At 35.9% G+C, this 17,215-nt stretch overlaps 1 long non-coding RNA gene across 4 annotated transcripts in view; it reads left to right on the top strand.

Annotated features, from left to right (window-relative positions):
• LOC142030766 (uncharacterized) overlaps positions 1 to 17,215 on the top strand; it is a 38,919-nt gene that overhangs the window by 9,984 nt on the left and 11,720 nt on the right. For 3 of the 4 annotated variants that reach the window (XR_012650284.1, XR_012650285.1, XR_012650286.1), the window contains exons 2-3: positions 10,173 to 10,296; positions 15,161 to 15,275. This is a non-coding gene — a long non-coding RNA (uncharacterized LOC142030766). The remainder of the gene's footprint in view (positions 1 to 10,172; positions 10,297 to 15,160; positions 15,276 to 17,215) is intronic. The other variant, XR_012650282.1, reaches the window with a different exon arrangement.

The following is a 17,215-nucleotide window of genomic DNA, read 5'->3' as shown; positions in this document are numbered from 1 at the left end:
ACTTTTCTGGAAAAAACATGCATGCATACAGGTTGCTACTTATTGAAGATAATGGGAAATTGGGATGAATCAGTTAATGGATACATCAGATAATAAGGTTACTACAAGATTCAAGAAGGGTGCTGTCAGAAATTTCCAGGTGACTTTTCACAGAAGGAGCTTGGAATCAGAAGGACTCACAAGAATTTTCCATGTAGGACCTAATTCTACTCTAGAACTTATGCAAATACAGCACACCCAAAGTCCAGGTGTAGAGGAACTGGAGAGAAATTCCAAGAACCTGGAGTTATCAGGGGCGAAGACTTTGGAAAAGTGACAACTCCTGGATTCAGCTGACATTAAAAACAGTTTGTCTATGTAAAGCAGCACATGACTTATGAAAGTCTGACTAGCTCTACACTTGTGTTATCCATAGCTCACTCCATTATTTCTGCATCCAAAGCATGTGCATGATCCTTGCACAACCCGACTGAGTCTTTGACAGATGATCAAGAGCTGTCACTGTTTCTGTTCACTTTCAAACTGTTTTGTACTTTGGTTTGACATTTTGAGTAGTTGATTTCTTAAACTGAGAAAGTACACTCAATTTTATCCAGTTTTTAAAGCTTTTTATAATTTTTATCCACAAAGTCTTTTTGACAGTATGAAGAAAATGCAATAAATACAGTATATAAATGTATCTCAGGTTTTAATAATGCCTAATTTATGTGGTTGAGATTTTCAAAAGAACCACAATGAGCTACAACTCTCAATTAATTTGAAATGCTAACTTGCTTACACTGTTCTGGAAATCCTACTCCTAATACGTCCCAGTACAGAAGTTGAATATAGTCAGAATTCCAATGCATTTTAGGTTTTACTGCATGTCTTTCTTCCTGACATATTTTTATAGTATTATTCTGTCCCTCTCTTCACTTAAGTTACAGGAGAGTGCTTTTTTCAAGGGATTATCTTAGTTTGTTACAGAGGGGGACATCAGACTCTAAAATAATTTGATCTAGAACAATTTTCCAGGTGAGCTTCTACAGCATACTTCATCCTAGGCATGTGAATACTTGTAAAATTAAATTGTGGATGAAAATCTTGGTCCTGACACACTGCAGACTTTGAAATGACAAGGGAAGTACAATTGAGATTGAGCTGAGAATAATAATAAGTTTAGCACTAATATTAATATAGCCCATCAACTAAAAGTTGTGCTTTATTGTTTTGATCAGTGATGCCACTGAATGATAAAGGCTAAAGACAAGTTTTGTAAAGGCTTCTGCTCTCACAATGTAAATTTTCAGAACGTGATGCACAACACTGGCAGTTAGGGTAGCATCCTTAAAATTTCCAATGCATCTACGTTTCTCTTTTGGCTCATGTACACAAGTGGTCTCAGATGATACCATGCTACTTAGCTAATTGCCTTGAGGCTTTCATGGTCTAATCCTCCACATCTGCCTGAAGCAGAGTGAGGAATCTGGCTTTCACACATACTGGGATCTCCAGCAGCCTATGGAGTGAAAACTGTCTCTTCTCTTCCTCTCTGCTGAACTGAACATAGCTCCCTTCATTCCTCAGTACCTTGTATAAAGACCTGATGTTTTGGCTCCAGTCAAGTGTAGGACACTTCAATGTTGCATTGCTGAACCTAAAGGTTTTGATAGACAGACTTTGTGAATCTTAAGCTGACCCAAAGGTCAGGCAGTTGCCTTGTCAAGTTTTGCCACTGCCAAACACCAGTCAGGCTCAAAAGAATTACCAGACTGGAACATGTGTCTCACACATCTCCATACAATCTCAAAACACCTTCAGTGCAAAAGCTTGTATCTTAATTACAAACCTGCCTTCCCTGCCCCTTTGAGATGACATGTGAGAAGTATCTCCAAAGCAGCTGAGCACAGGAACATGTTCAGTTTCTTTGCTCTGTTCTCAGGGCAGTAAACTCTGTGCGAAGGACTGACTGTGTTACTAGAAGTAGCATTTCTTAAATTGCCGTGGCCAGATTAGTTGACTTTATTAAATGGCATATGCTTCGCAAATGCATTTATGCAAGCTTTGAGGCAGAACTCCATTTTAACAAGCAATATAGCAGATTCCTCTGATGAAAAATCAATGTCATGCCTAACTTCCCCTTTCTCCTCACCGCTCCAGATTTGTATGTATCCCAGGTCATTTGGATTTATTTAAACTAAATCTATGAATTATGACATCAGTGTAGGTTACCCCCTTAAGAAATATGACTGGAAGGTGGGAGCGCAATGAGATCCATGGTGTCTTCTCCCATTCCCATGTTATCACCTTTTCATTCTGAAAGTGGGCTGGACAAAATGGTCAGTTTTCCCAGATTTTCTTTTGCGAAATGGGAACTGTAAATCCTCACTAGCATTTAGATCATATGATATATGAAGAATTGTAAACTACATGGTGAAATTTCATTATTCTCACCGTATCAAACGGCTGATTTAGTAGGATTATTAAACTAAGTTTGCACAGAGCATTGAAATGTGGTTTATATCTGTTGCCATCATAGTCACCATACATTGTTATTAGAATGACTTCTCTCCTTTATATCCCTTTGAAGCTCAGTGGTGCAGAATCCAGGTTGTTAACAGATGTCATGCCTTGGAGCTTGATTGTCATTGCTCTTCAGTTATTTTGGACTGGGAACTTAGTTACTGAAGCAAGGATTTTCTTCACAAGTTTGTGGAAAATTAGTGCTATTTTGTACTGAAAACATTTATAGAAGGCAGTATTCTCAAAAATAATGACAACACTGTAAGGATATATTTATCATCAAACAAATGATGTAAGGTGTATTTAATGTACAAAACTCAGGTAAAAAACAGTTCTAAATAAAATGTTGCATTTAAAAAGTAATTCAGTAATTTGTTCAGTCATGAAACAGTGGTGTTTTGGTGATATATTCAGTTGTCATACTACGGCACTAGTTTTGTTTTATATTCCACAGGGCTGTCTAAATTCCCTGTTGTAACTTAATGAGTAGAGATGAAGCTTCCATCAGTGAAATGGCAGTGAGGAAGAAAGATTTTTCTTTCCCTTGTTACCGATATTTAATTTGACTTATATCAAGAATATGTTTCCTCTGTGACCCTAAACACTAAGAGTAAACAGCTAGTTATATTGTGGTCTTTCCCCCCTCTAAGTTACACATGACTATATCCTCTTTTCTAAATCGTTAAAGAAGAATAAAGCCTTACATATGCACTAATAGACAGCTAAATAAAGACACTGAATTACTGAGACAAATGCCTAGTAAATTGAGGAGGCTCATAAGACAGAAAAAATAGTAAACGCTAGTTGGTTTGACATTAGTAAGACAAGGTAATACATATGGTCTAGGTATCTTGGGAATAGATTATGAATTTTAGGAATAAGGAATAGTAATGTCTCATAATTCACCGAAGGACATTAATCTCTGCATGTAGAATTTGCTTCAGAAGGAAAAAAAAAACATCCCTTAAAGTCTAAAAAGATAAAATCACCCCCCAAAGTTTAGAGGCAGCACATTATCTAGAAAATGAGGGGGCAGGTATTGTAATGATTAATCAATTAAACCATGTTACCTGCAAATACAATGAAAAAGCAGATTCACCTCTTATGTAAAATCTTCAGGCATGGTTTTAGTATTTTATATTACACTGGGAATAGATTTTCCAGAAACAATCAGCGTGATTGGAGAAGACGACCAAAATAATTGGAATTCTAAAAAATTACCACCACTGACATTTGAGTAAGGAAATTAGTTCATACTAGAGGTAGACTAAAAGCAAAAAAAAAAAAAAAAAAAGTAAAACCAAAGTTAACTCCAGCAAAGTATTGAAATGCATATCAAGAGCTCCAACTGCACTTCTTTAATATAATAGTGCTCAACAAGTTTACAGCTAGCTTTTAGGAACCCCCTGTACACATCCTGCAATACATATAGAGTGCTGGATTCTTGTTATATAATATACAACAACTATCATAAGCAATAATATCTGATAGAGTTGTCAAGATCTTAAGGACTGTGATGATAGAAAAGGGCAGCCCAGAGGGGTGACAACCAGGTATATGAATGACTGAGTTTAAGGTATCAGTGAGGACTGCATAGAGGCTTGTGCACATAGTGATGCACCTGTTAGGAGCAAAAGATAGAGCTCTTACAGCACCTCGATAATCCCTGCAGAGTCCTTGAGAAGATAGTAGTGATTATATACACACAGTTACTAATAACAGAAGAAAGACCAGGTCAGGGGAGCAACATAATAAACCTTTTGATAGGAGGTGAGAAAGTTGAACTGCCATGGTGTTTTCTTCATGTTCCTAATATCAAAAGGAAAGCAAATCCTTGTAAGGGAGTAGGGATTTAAACTTTTTGTATTAGAGAGAAACTTTAGGAGTAAATGGAGCCTTCACAGTGAGGGACAGCTACACGATACAAAGTGGAACCAGTGCTTAAAGTTATGATAGGGTATTGAGAAGAGAAAAGGCTACTTAAAATTATTCATGATGCAATTTTGAAGCCATTCTGGATGTGTTTACACAAATAAAGGCTAGGTTAGGCATAAAAAAAATCAGTAAAAGTCAGCAAAGAACAGCCAAAACAAAATCACATTTGAGAAGGACATGGAAATTAAGGAGCAAGATCAGGACCAAATGAATAGATGGCTCTCTATAAAAGAGAAGGTGTTGTGATTTCAGCCCAGCCGGTAACAAAGGACCACCAGCCACTCGCTCACTCCTCCCCCCCCCCCCCCCCCGATGGGATGGGGAGGAGAATCAGAAAGGAGAAAAGAAAAAAAAAACACGGAACCTCGTGGGTTGAGATAAGGACAATTTACTGGGACAACACAAGAAGAGAAGTTACAACAACAACAACAGTACTAATAAAAGAATATACAAAAGGAGTGATGCACAGTGCAACTGTTCCCCACCTGGAACCCGACGCTCCGCCACTTCCCCCACCGAAAGCCCTGAGGATCCAACCCAGCCCGCTCCCTATTTATATACTGAGTGTGATGTCCCATGGTATGGAATAGCTCCTTGGCTAGTTCAGGTCAGCTGTCCTGGCTGTTCCCCTTCCCAGGTTCCTGTGAAAATTAACTCTATCCCACCTGAACCCAGGACAGAGGGGAAAGAAAAAGCTGGATAAACTGAATAAGTTGATTTCAGTGACAATATCAATACAACTAACATTTCATAAGATTGGTAGATTAAAAATAATATGTGGGACATTGTGATACCACTGGATTTTACATAGCTATATCAAGAGCCAGCAAAGATGTGATGTTGAATCTGTTGATTGCACTGTGATTTTTTCAGTAACTGCAGAAGTGAAAACTGTTAGTCCACAGCCTGTGTCTTTTTCTTGAAGGATAAGATATCTGGTGTAATGACTTCCATTTAATGAAAACATGAAATATTAATTGTTAAACTGGGCAGAGTAGGCCCTCGGTGGGTAGAAAGGAATACAGTGCCATGAAAATCGGTGCAAAAAGATACTATACACTAGCTAACTCTCTGGCCCATGACCAAAACAAACAGGAAAAATTTAGAACAACTGAATTTATTATAAGTCATGATGGTCAGCTGCCAGTTTGCATCTAGAACTAATATGCTGATACATAAACCTTAAATAATAATGTGGCACAGAAGAAATTTCTCATGTAAATGTTTCAAAACAATGCATTCTTAAATGCATAGCAATTAAAATATGTGCCTGAAGGAAACTGGCATTTCTGCATTGTAGAAAATACCATTATACATAATTTCATTCTGACCTGGCATAAAAATAAAACAATTTCTACAAATGAATTATTTGGGGAAAAAACCTTTTAAGTAACCAGATGTTACATTTTTATGTAAATGAAAATTTTATCACTGATTTGCATATTTTACTTATATTATTAATAGCTGCAATAAATTTTGAAACAGGTTTTCAGTAGAAATAGAACAATACCATTTTATGATGTTTGGAACATCTGATTTTATACTGTTTTGATTTTCTTAACAAAAATATGTCAAAATTGACAGTCTATTCCAAAGATGTAATTATAAGAACACACAACTTTCTGTCTGGAAAAAAGTAGTCTCTAATAAACTGTCATCATTTGTCTACTTATGATTTATTGTGAATAGGTGGAAACTTTTGGAATCCATCATGGTGATTTTATGTTTGTTTTCCTAACTGCTTTTTATTTGGTAGAATTCTGCTGTATTTTGGGAGAATAATCTTGACTGAATAGTAGAAGTGAAAATACTGCAAAATAAATCTGAGACCAAGTTTGGTGTTTCCCTTGTCTTTGCCTAAAGAACTGAAAATAATCACTTGGAAAACTCATCTCGCTCTTTCTCACTCATACACATACACACACACACACACATGAAGTGTGGACAAAGCAACTTTCTTGTTTTACAGCTGGTAAAGACAAAACCCAGGACCAATACTTAGATGATCAAATAAAAGAAATACTAAAAATTCAATGAATTTGTATTTGACTTGCCTAAATGTTCAGTTAATCCGCTATTGATTTGTTTCAAGTGAACAGTAAAATGCAACAATGTAAGATTAGGGTATTATTCCTTGCTATTTTATTGTTCTTGCTGCGAAGCCATTATGAACACATTGTGAAAACCTTATAATGAAAACCAGCTCCAGCATGTCTGTCCAAGAGAGAAAGGTATTTCACTGAAGTTTATGCAGAACAATGCAATAACACAGATATATTCTTTGCCAATCAGGTTAACAGTTTTACTGATGGATGTCTAGGGCCATGCCTACATTAGCCAGTGGAGTGACATAATAGGAGTTAGTCTGGAGACCGAAATATCTGGTGCTGAGAACCAGTCACCCAGTTGCCTGTGTTTTGATGGGGTTTGAGCTGGCTCTCTCCTGGTCACAAGGACTGAACACCCACTTGCTCTTTGAACTTGTGCATGTTCCTGGGGTGAAGCTTTTGGTTCAGCTTTATCCATTCCTGCACTCCTAGGCTGCTCCACGACACCCAGCAAAGTGCCGTATGTGGGGGGGATTAAGGAGCTTCACTTCAAAAGCACAAGCCTGATCCAGATTAAAAAGCTAATGCTGTTCCTTATGGGAGTGCCAAGATTGCAATGAGATTGTGTATTACTGAGTGACCGTGAAATCTTCCAACTGCTATCCTCCGTCAAATCATCCTTTAGCTCAACATTAGCTTTGAATCCCTTGTTAATATGCATTGTTTGTACTGAGGTAAGTTCAAGAAGTCCCAAACAAAAAAACATCCTTATCATTTTCTGACTGCCTAGCAGAAATGATGATCACTGCTCTGAACTGTTAAAAATTATCAATGATGTAGATTGCAGCCCTTCTTTTTTAGTTTGCTTTATGCCTTCCTGGTATGAAGGAAGTATGTGTTTTTTTCATTTTGGTTTGGTTTGGTTTGCTTTAAGAGAGGGAATTTCTTGTGCATCCATCGCTCCTTAAAAACACCTCTTCAGTTTGCAACAGCTTTTTCAAAAAGATGATTTCTTCAGTTTCTTAAAGGAACATTTATTTGTCCCATGAATCAAATTAAAATTATTTTGAACAATAAAAAAGCTAAAAAATATAATTTCCTTACTTTTGGTTCTGATTCTCAAGAATGGGAACAAGCCAAAACCTGAAGAGGACTATCAAAATCTTGGAGTATATTTTCACTAGCTTTTGATCTCAGATTTCACAGAATTTAGGACATTTATTTAGTATTTCACTTAAGATGCTTTATTTATAAAACAAACAAAACAGGGATACCATGTTAGACACAGGTTGAAGGAAATACCTCATCTGATCTTTTTCAAACAGTTTCATCATTTATGAAAAAACAGCTATGTCAAGACTACAGTGTCTCCTTGTCCTTTGGGTTACAAGTACACTGATATTTAGGCTTCACTTAATGTCACTCATTCTGAGCAGTCAAGATCACGCTGGGATTCAGTGACACCTTAAGAGCAACTTTAAATCTTGTTTAATGCACCTTTGCATTTTTTCTTTTTCTTTTTTTTTTTTTTTTATATATTTAACATCTATCCTCTCTTCCCAATGTGATTTGAGCCCAGAGTTTCAGTTTCTTAACAGATCTGCATTTCATTTTGTGTAGGGTAGAAGTATAGCTTCAGGGTCTCTTACGGCTATGTTAAAAGACAGTCACTGGTGAAATCTCCCAGGTTTGACAGTTAAACTTGCCTCATCATAATAATTTTGTTTTGATGCAGTTTCATCTGTGTGCATGTGTGTGTGCATGTCTGCATAAGCTAATTATAAGGCAGAGCTAATTAGAAGGCTGAGCTTTAGAAGAGACGTTAACATTTGTCTGCGTTACATTCTTCTTGATTGATCATCTACTCTCAGAATTACCATTTTCAAGGGAAGAGAGCCAGGACTGCCTCTCCTCAGCTCCCTTCCACTCCACTGTGCTGTTTCCTAATATCAGCTAATTTTCAGCTGAGTGCTTTTTCACAGTGACTGTATGAGATTTATGACTCATCTTCTACAATGTACTTCTATATTAATTGTATTTAACTATTGCTTATGGTATTTTCACTCCTTCTCCTGCTTTTTTGCTCCTTTCTCTTTTTCAAAAGTATGTGAAACCCTCTCTGCTCCTGCATTTGAACTCCCTGTTTGGGACTCTGCATTTGGCTACCAGCATTTTATTATAGCGCAGTGATAAACCAGGTGTCATGCTCTCATTTTGTGTTCCTGGGGCTGAGCCACCTGCTTGGATTGCTGTCTCACGAGGAGCTCCACAGTATAATCACCTTTGTTTGTATTGTCTGTGACTTTGCCAACAATTCATGCCTAAGGCTTTTAGTGTGTCTGTAGCAAAATGATACCTGAATATCTAGGGATGAAAAGGTAGACCATGTTAAAATATAGCTTTTAAAATATAGCTTAGTAATAGATAGATACAACTAAACTTTTGAAGAGTGTTATGCAGGGAAACTTTTCCTCTACTGTGCAAAGTTGAAACTTTACACAGTCTGGTCAACTAAAACCACAGAAAAGTCTTTCTTTCAGGTCAGAAAAAATGTTTTCTTTCAATAATTTCAAAAAAACCTTTTAAATTACCAGTGTTTCTATAATTAGATTAAAGTTCCAAGTACAAGAAACCAAAGCCAATATTTATTACTTATAAATGTTGACATGGACTATCCTGACAATTTCAAAACCTTAAAAAACATTCCTTACCAACAGTTAAATTCCTCAAAGTCAGCCATTCCTTGCAAAAGTTTCTGGTTTGGTTAATTTGCTTTTTTCAGATGAAACAATTCTGTAAAATAGTCCTGACCAGCTCTGTAGTGGAATTGCTTTGCTTTATTTTTTAGTGTTATCTTTCCCACCAAATTTTATAATATTTGTGCAATTATATGGCTTCCCATAGGTGTGGTTTTTTTTTCTGTACTTTGTAAATAGCCCACTATACTGAAAAGTGGAGAAATTTTTTGCAATGTAGTGTTTCTAAAGTATGTGGTATTTACTATCCTAAACCTTTAGAAATATTTGTGCAAAGAGTAAAGTCAATGCTCCAAAAGCTCACTGAAATCAATGGGAGATTTTCCATTAAACTCAATGGGCTTTGGTCCAAGCTGTTTGTAATTATAGGCTGACATTTTGAAAGCTGCCTAAGGGAGCTGGAAGCCTAATACTCATTAAAATTAACTGGGCATCTAGCTTTACTAGGGTGCTTTGGAACTCACTACTACAGTTTATATAAATGAGTGACCTGTTTATGAGGCTCAGTTAGTTACATTAGAGCTCCAAGGAATCTCTAAGCATGTGTCTTATCTTCTAGGTGAAAGAAATATGCTTTATATTGTATTAATTGATAATGGCCATTTTGCTGCAGAACAGCATTGTCTAATTTAAAAAGAGAGATGTATATATAAAAAATTATCATAGAATTGACAAAAACTGATTTACACAATGGCTTGTTTGCCAGCTTAATGCCTTTTTTTTTTTTTTTAAGAAATATTCTTAAATATTTGGAATTTATTTGTAATGAGAACTAAATCACTGTACTGAACAAACAATTCAACCCATAAATTACCTGGCATGTTATCATTGTTCTATCTACAGCAAAGAGTCTGTGATATCCTTGGTTATATCTATGTCATCCATATCTGTATCTACATCTACATCTACATTTTTATCTACATTTATCTAGATACTGTTTAAGCATCACAAAAGTATTCAGCAAGTAGTCCTTCATTTGAAAAAGCTGCGTGAACTGTGACTGACGAATGTAATTTCCTATGGATGCTGCACTATATTAAACCAATATATATATGGTAAGTTATTTGAGCTACAGTTGCTTATACACATTATGTGATACCAAATAAAATTTGTGAACTCTGTTGATTAGTTCTAAGTGTCACTTGTCAGAGTAGCATGTGGTTCAGTAGTAATACACTTAAACTCACCTTTGATTTTAAACTCACCAGTAGTTTCATTCATATGCTTATAGCTAAACAGTTCACTGTTAACTATAAGTATTCTTAAAGGATTAGAAATATTCAAAATCTTTGGAAGCTAAAGATACGAAATTTTAAAACAATTTGGGATTGAAAGGACAATATTGTCATTTGTAGGGGTTCTGAATTATAAGACACATCAATGTAAATGTAATACTTATTTACATAAAATATGTATGTGTACGTGATATGCAGTTCGATAGTGAACTTGATTTTATTTAAATTAGTTGTGAATCATAACATTATTTCCCAAGATGACTTACTACAGATTATGATTTTATAACAACAGTATTGTTGCTGCAAAATCATTACTCAGTCAACAGAAGTGTATACAGAATACTATTGCTACCAATGAGAAAATACACGAAGTGGTCAGATGCAGGCTGATCAATTATTTAAACTGATCTCGTGTACATAAAATGTAATAGAAACTATTTTAAAATTATATTTGGGGTAAAAATTAAGAAGCTGCATAAATATCTGGTCAGTTGAAACTACTTAGCTGGCTCCTGGAACTGTGAAGTTTCTTCAAGTGGAATTAAGTTCCTGTTTCAAACAAAGAGCAGCCTCCTTCTTCCCTCCTGGCAGGAGGCTTTGCATACTGCCAAATGAATGGTGATAAAATCAGATTCCAAGAGGAAGAGTAGCTATTGTATTTTTTTATTAGCATCATGTTACATTTCTTGCAGGTCACTTACTGTTTTCTGCTTTTGAGGCAGCTGTTGGCCTGCCCTCCTGGTTGAAAAAGGGTGCAATTATTTAATTACGAATTCAAATATATATAAAAAAGGGAAAGGGAAGCTATTTCTTACAGTACAAAAAGCCCAAAGCAAGGCAGAAAATGTCACACAGTACAAACAACAGTACAAAAAGCAGAAAGCACCTAATTAATCTGAATTGGACTGAAGTGCAATTGCTAATGTCTTTAATGAGCTATTTTATGCTATTATCTGCCATCGAACACACACTTCTGTTACTGTGTAGTTAGTTGTCTATATGTGTAATTTTATCAACGTTAGTGGGGGTGACAGACGTGAAATGTATGCATTTGTGTCAGTCCAACACCAAAATCCTTGTAAGTTCAGTGCAGATAATTGTTTAGATCTCTGGATGTCTTTCTGAAATTCCTCTGGAAATACATGTTATTTCTTATCTTCTTGTACTTGAGACTATTTCTTCTTTAGGACTCATGAAGCTTCTCAGACTCATACCATTAGCAAATTTCATCAGCATTTGCTCATTTTTAAGCCAAGATCAGAGCTGAAAATAATAGTATCAACCTCAGGACTGATCACGCATTTCACTGTAGCTCCTCTGTGCCACTCTGTTGTCACTGATCCTTCACCTTCTTATTTATCCACTTCTCAGTTCTTATCCTAATCATCATCTTCTCTAGTTTAACTGATAATTTCCTATTAAGCATCAAATGTTTTCCTGGCTTCCAAGTAGATTAGATCTAGATTAGTCCTATTTCCCTTGTCCAGAAAACCAATTATCTCCTCAATGAAAGGTATCAGGTTAGTCTGGCACAATCTGTCTCTGTCAAACCCAGGTTGCGTTTTATCACATTTTCTCTCTACCTCTGTGCCTCCATTCTTTCCTGTTGTAAACATAGCTCAGACCAGTCTGACAGAGTCACAGTTGTAGGATGATCCTTTTTTACTTTCTTAAATATGTGTAAAATTTAATATTTTTTTCTGTTGTGTGTCATTCCTGAAACTTGATGGATTTCCTACCTCTACTAGAGAAGATCCAATACTGTGCCAGCACTCTCATGATTCTGGGATAGTGACAATCACTCTCAGTCTTCATAGATGAAACACTATGTTTTTTCTCCATATCAAATGGTAATTTGTATTCCATATCTTCCCTGTAACCTCACTTCAGCATAAGGCCACACATAGACCTTTCTTAATCCTTATCCCATCTTCACTACAAACTGTTTCCACTTCATCCCAGTTCTTTTTTATTTATAGAGGTAAAAAAAGAATGCTCTTTTTTTAAAAAAAAAATCTAGCTTACGTTGACTTTTAAAAAATATTCCTTATCCTAAAAGTACTAAACTTTAAACCATAATTTTCTAATCAGCTCCATTTTCAAGTCCTTCAGGCTTTTAATTCTTTTTGGTTATTTCTACTTATTATTTATTTATTTATACATTCACTCATCTGTATTTTAGTTTAGTTCCACATGGTTTCTCCACCTTTGTAGGTTGTTTTTTTTTTTTAAATATTCAGGTTCCTTCTGCAGTGGACTGCGAATGCGAAACTAAGTTTCTCATTCTGCATAACTTGACTAAATATAAAATTATTTTATTGAAGTCTTAATTTTGAATTAGAAGCTTTAAAGACTGGTTTGTGGTTTTCCTTCTATTTAATTTAAAGTTAATTATCTTGTGACAATTCTTTCCAAGTTTTTTTTCTACAGCTAATTTTTATGCAATATGCTTGCTACATACCAAAGTCAAATAAACATAGTCTGCAATAACAAAGTATGATTCTATCTGGCATATAAAATTGTTGGTTACTGAGTCCAAGACCATATAAACCTTAATTTCTTTTTAGCATTTGTTCTCCAGTAAGTATCTGGGAAGTTAAAGTCACTCCTAGTGACAGAGTTCCTGATAGTATTTCCAGATGTCTTTCTGTATTCAAATACGAGCTTGCAATTCCATAGTGGAACCCATTCACTGTTTTCCCCTTTCCTTTCCAATACATGTGATACTCTTCCCATCTTTTTAAAAGATCAAAGTGACAATTCATGTATGCTATTCCTGCTTACATCTTTAAAGTTATCACATTCTAAAGGTGCAGCGTTACTCTCACAGACTTATTATTTCTATGTGGAAAAAAAAAAAAAAAAAAGCCTGCTCTTGAGAGCTTATGGGCCTCTTGTTTTTTCTTCTTCTCTGTATTCTCATTATCCTTTTGCTACCCAGCTTGACACTCTACATCAATATTGTACGTTTCCTCACATTGTCTGCATTTCTTATGCTGGAATTTAAACATTTCACTTGTTTGTAGACATATCCAATAATTTAGTTGCAAAAGATTTAATTTAACTTTTAACTATTTGACAACTGCTTTCATTTCTAGGGATCACAATTAATTAATTGGCAACTGTTTTGCTGGGGCTTTTTTAGATGTGAAAAATATTTTTCTCTTCTTAGTTTTCTTTACTCTCCAGTGTTCCTTTATCCATTGTTTGCATTTTCATTTACTTTATCCATTTTTTTTTGTCTTGTAGATTTATTAAAACTCTACTTTATCAAAACAAATGATGGATATTAAAATGAATTACTCCAAGATTCTCAATGCTTTTTAGTCTTACAATCCTGTTATCACTTACGTTGGCCATAACTGAAGAAAGTTTATACCAACAGAAAAAACAATCCACCAAGAGAATATTTTCCAAATGACAAACTTGTCTAAACTTTCCTTCTAGCACCAGCTTCCAGAGTTATCCATTGATCTTTTTTACTTTGTCTGAATTTCTTCTTTTTTTTTTCTTTTTTTTTTTTTTGAATTATTTATTATTTTTAAGCGTCCTGCAGAATATAACTCAAGATCACATAGTTTAGTATTTTCCCTATCCTGGAATAATCACCTCGTATCTGTTCCAGCTGAGCTGTATTAATGCCATGTATGTGGCCTCAAAGTCTTTAGCATTTGGGACTTTCAAATTTATAGACCCTTGCAGTGCATCGCTTTGGGAGAGTAGATTGCTAAGATAAGTCTAATTTCTTTTCAACATCAAGCTAAATCTCCTTCCCTCTGCAGTGCTCAAATTTACGTAGGAAAGAAACATGACCATATCGGCTGTAAGATCTATGGCAGTCTAGCTAGAGGAGAAAGGGGAGAAGGGAGATCAGGACTTCATGCACACCACCATACATACTGCACCTATAAAATACACCATGAAATTCTAGGTGAAGATATGCACAAGACATGAAATATCGCTGCTTCAGTTTAAGGCCATTCTCTGTAGAGAACAAAAACTTCTTTGGACTGGGGACAGGCATGTCCTAAGATCAGTGTAAGACTGTGTACACCCTGAAGAATGCAAAATCACCTCTAGCTCTCCACTTTCTGCTCTTCCATCTTGTCTTCTCTAAAGCAAATAACCACATACATGAACATTCAGTCATGTTCAAAAATTCAAAATAAAACACCTCAGACTTTTCCCCTTCTAGGAAGAAGATGAAAGAAGAAAACTGGATATATCTTAGCCACTTTATTTGATGTTCATTGTGGTAACCATATTATAGAAAACCTACAGACTATAAAATTGACTTCTGGGTCCTGTACAGATATAAATTATGTTCCTCTGATAACCTGTCATGGCCCAGCACAAATAGGAAAAGGACTGATGGACTGAAAGTTTCCCTTAAAGCTTGAGGTTTCAATTGTCCTTGTTTAAGACAAACAAGCCACAGTTTTTACAAAAACTGGCATGGTACGGCTCCTGCTATATTCAAATACCTTCTATTACCTCCAGCTGCCACCGAGGGAGTTCAAAAGTACTTCTGCAAAGTAGGCCACAGTCTCAAGTCAGGCAATGGGAAACTGGGAAACACATAGCTTGTGGCCACCTGTGAAAAGTTAGCAGAGGTTTACTCTGTTCTCCAAGGTGGCATTGACTGAATTAATCATTAAAACATTCTTTTCCTTACCCCCTACAGTCTTTGCTTCAACCACTGTACATACTCCAATTTCTCCTGCAAATGGGCAATCCAAGCCACAGCAATCATCTGTACCGCACAACCTTGTTTCCGTCCCAGAAGCATCCCATCTTAGGTACTGAATGAGATATGCTTTCTGAAGGAAAAACAGCATGCTATTATGCAATTATTTTTTTTCTTAGTGTATGCCCATAGGGATTGCACAATTAAAGTTCCTCAAGCAATTTTTAGTCAAGTATTACTAAATTTGGATTTATAACATGACTAATAACAATATGCCACCAGGAAACTCTCCCACACATTTATTAATAATACTGATATCTGTGGATGGAAATACTGAATCGTTATATAGACTACCAATAACTTGAGCTAATATAGTAATGGAGCAGTTCAGGAGTGCTGGGACCCTTTCCAAATTCAAGGAGACAGTATGTTTTTTAGTGTCACAGATTGTCCTTCCAATTCCTCAAAGACTTTATTTGCTGATATTATTGTTTTCCAAAGCCTTGGGTTCTCATCTAAACCCCATTTTTTCCGTCATATCAGTTACAATCTTTATCCCTTAAATTCCTCTGACACATTCCCCAATACAAATCCCACCTTTCCCCCTTTTTTTACATTATAGAGTCCCAGTCTCCCAGTGCCTGATCCCTTTGATACTCTTTCTTACTGCACCCATTCCTGGCAGCTCTGTTCTTTGTCCCTACATGGCTGAAATAGGTGTTCATGCTACTGGGCTCAGCAGATTCTGCTTACTTTCTCTTCTTGTTCCTCTGGCTTTAAAATATCACAGAGCTGCATATACAAGAAAAATGTTATGTAGCCCTAAGTGGAACCCCTCCACTCTTTCCCTGACTAATATTCTGTGCTTAAGACATAAGAAATCTCTACTGAGCCTGAATGTTTTTTAATCCAAACCCTTATAATTTACAGTAGCAACAAAAGCCAGATTTCAATTTTCATCCCACATTGTTATCCCCAGCTGCCAAATATCAGTCTGCAGCTTCAAATTATATTAACTATTTAAATAACTTCTTCCCTTATCATCTTCTTCCCTCCACCCTCCTTTTTGATTTATTATCATGAGTGAAAAAACATACTTCTTGCTTCATTCTCAGAAATGACTGGATTTTTTTGGCAAAAAAGACATTCTAACAAGTTTTAACCACCTTTGAGCAGACACTAAGGAACATTTGAGCCCAAATGTCTACCAATTGGCAAATTGAAAAGTACTAAAATCAGCATTTTATAATGGAAAGTGTCAGGAAACATTAATAAGCATAGCTACTGGACCATTTTTGGCCTTCACCAGTTTATTCAGCATTAGCCAAGTAGCACAAAGTCCCTGGCTGAAGTAGTCAGCTCCACGGAGGCTTTAGCTTACACAGGTGACATGCCACTGGCCCAGCTGCTGCCTCTGTGATTTGCAGTTTTGACTGCCTCTCACATTACTTGTGGGAATCCTGCAGAGGCTCATGCAGAATATTCGCACTTCAGGCTGCTCTGCACTGGGGTAGCATCAAACCAAGCCCCAGCCAACAAGTCTACAATCAGAACCTTTCAAAAATCATTTCTTTACACCTTTTTTTATTAGATTTTTACCTTGTTCATAAAATGCAATTTGTTTTTATTTTAGACATACACATAATAATACGTAGTACCTCTGTTATTCGGATGTCCTCTTTGCATTTAAAACTTCAATCTTTCTCCGCACAGAATTTCTTTTGAAAGAGGGGGAAAGGGTTTGTTTATCTTTAAGAAAACTTAATAAATTAGCAGATTACTACTAATGAACAAATAATGTCACTTAACACAGCTATACTAATTTTCTCTTTTCAAACAAATTTAGGATAATCTTTCGGAAAAGGTTTGGTAGATAACTTTGCAAATTGGCTGCAAACCTAACTGGTAGATATTTTCAATTGGACTGATCAAATAGGTGAGCTGTGTGAAAAAATACTGCTGAGACTAAGTCAACTGGAGTTGAAACACGGTAAAGCCAGGGATTTGTACCATCAGAAGAATTTAAATAGACCGCAGAGCTGTAAACTAAAA

The sequence above is a fragment of the Buteo buteo genome, chromosome 1 (genome assembly GCF_964188355.1).
Source record: "Buteo buteo chromosome 1, bButBut1.hap1.1, whole genome shotgun sequence".
In the NCBI taxonomy this organism is placed as follows: Eukaryota; Metazoa; Chordata; class Aves; order Accipitriformes; family Accipitridae; genus Buteo; species Buteo buteo.
This window is presented reverse-complemented; position numbering and strand designations above follow the sequence as displayed.